We start from the raw sequence: 2,500 nt of genomic DNA on the forward strand, positions 1-2,500 counted from the left end.
ATAGTATATATATCTATATAGATATATATCTGTATGTATTATATATAATATATATATATAATATATATATAATATAGATTATATATATGATATCTTATATATATGGTGTGTGTGTGTGTGTGTTTGTGTGTGTGTGTTTGTGTGGTGCGTGTGTGTGTGTGCCTTGTGTGTGTGTGGGTATTGTGTTTTGCGAGTGTGAGTGTGAGTGTGATTGTGTGTGTGTGTGTGTTTGTGTGTATTGATGTGTGTGTGTGTGTGTATGTGTGTATGTGTGTGTATGTGTGTGTGTGTGTGTGTGTGTGTGTGTGTGTAAGTGTGAGTGTGAGTGTGAGTGTGAGTGTGTGTGTGTAAATGTGTATGCATATATAATGCATATAATTATACATATACATGAAAACCTAAAAAACACACAGTACCACACACACACACACAAAAAAAAAAATATTTTATACATACATTCATATACTATAGTATACATATATATAATATATATATGTATATACGTAATATATATATATATGTATATATATAGATATATATGTATATGTATGTATGTAATGCTATGTTATGTATGTATATATTTTTTTTTTTTCATATGTATCATATTACTACTAAATGTATATACGCAGACACACAACAACCTATTCATCCATACATCTATGTATATATATATTATATATATATATATATATTGTATATAATATATAATATATATAAGTATATATATGTAAATAAATTTATATACCTATATATATAGATATATGGTCTTTATATATACGTGTACAATGTATCTATTTTTTGCATATATATATATAATAGATATATATATATATATATACATATATGATATATATATATATATATGTATATATAATATATAATATGCGTGTGTTGTGCATATATATGTACATAAGTGTGTGTGTATACATTATTCGAGTCTATACTATATATAATATATCATATATATATATATAGAGTCATATATGTGTGTGTGTGTGTGTGTGTGTGTGTGTGTGTGGGTGTGTGTGTGTGTGTGTGTCTTGTGGTGTGTGTGTGTGTGTATATATATGTGTGTGTGTAGTGTGTGTGTGTGTTGTGTGTGTGTGTTTGTGTGTGGGTGTGTTGTGTGTTGTGTGTGTGTGTGTGTGGTGTGTTTGTTGTATACCTATCTAGATATCTTAGTATATAATATGTATATATATATGTATATTAATAGTGTATATCTATGCACACACACACCACACTTATATAGGTTTGTGTGCATATAATATAGATATAAGTATATATATATATATATATATATATATATATATATTATTTAATAATACTATACATATATACATATATGTATATATATATTAAATAATTATATATATATATATAGATATATACATATATATATATATACGTATATATGTGTGCGTATGTGCAATTTGTCACACTTCCATATGGTACATTTTTTTGATTTTTTTTTCCTGGCAATACTTAGGTTTTTTGTACATTTTATAATAGAAAAATATTCTAATATTCCTAGTTTGCTGAGGTAAGGCCATTATTGTGTAATTCGCAAGAAAAATAACAACAACAACAAAATCGTACATCTTTGCTTCTCCTAATTCAGAGTTTTACAAGGATTTTGATCTCTACGCTCTCCCCTTCTTCGTAATTAATAAGCAGTCTTTTAAGATTTGCTTGTTTAGTATCTTTATTAGCACTTACCTAGTTGTTAGGTCGTTTACTTCTCTATATATATCTCGTGTACACACACAACACCCACAATATATATAGATATCCATGTATACTATTATTATTAATTGTTATATTAATATGTATATATGTGTAAATAGTTTTTCATTTCTCTGTGTTATCATCTACGTAATATATATAATATATATAGAGTGAGATATATATATATATATATATATATATTATATATATATTATATATATGTTTATTATACACCACAAATCCATAACATACACCCACACATCGGAAACATGAGGTTCCCATCTAAATTGGAATCTATTATAACGTTAACTTCATATCCTTATATGACTGGTAAAGCTGCGTCTGTCTTAAGCGTTCGGGAGGGGGGGTAGGGAGATAGTGGGGTATTCGTGGACAGCGCATTAGGAAACTCTTGCACTTGGCAACTGGGAAGGTGGTTCATCCCGAACGGTCGTCCATCTTCCCTATCCCCGTCGCTCTCCTCCAGCTTGTCCTTCCATGACTATGAATTGTGAATTCTTGAGTAGGCGAATTTTCCTCTCGTCTTCCTGCAAGGAGTTCCCATTTACCCGAGAAGGTGAAGGTGGATGAACGAGAGATAGAAGTTGAAGAAGGGGGTGGAGGTGGAGGAAGTAGAGGAAGCTGAGAAAGAGGAGGAGGATGTGTGGGGTGATGAATTCATTATGAAGATTCCCTCAATCCCCTCTTCCTCCTATTTCTCCCCAATATATAGATTGATAGCTAGACAGACACACACACACACACGCACACA

Source organism: Penaeus monodon, chromosome 18, assembly GCF_015228065.2.
Source record: "Penaeus monodon isolate SGIC_2016 chromosome 18, NSTDA_Pmon_1, whole genome shotgun sequence".
In the NCBI taxonomy this organism is placed as follows: Eukaryota; Metazoa; Arthropoda; class Malacostraca; order Decapoda; family Penaeidae; genus Penaeus; species Penaeus monodon.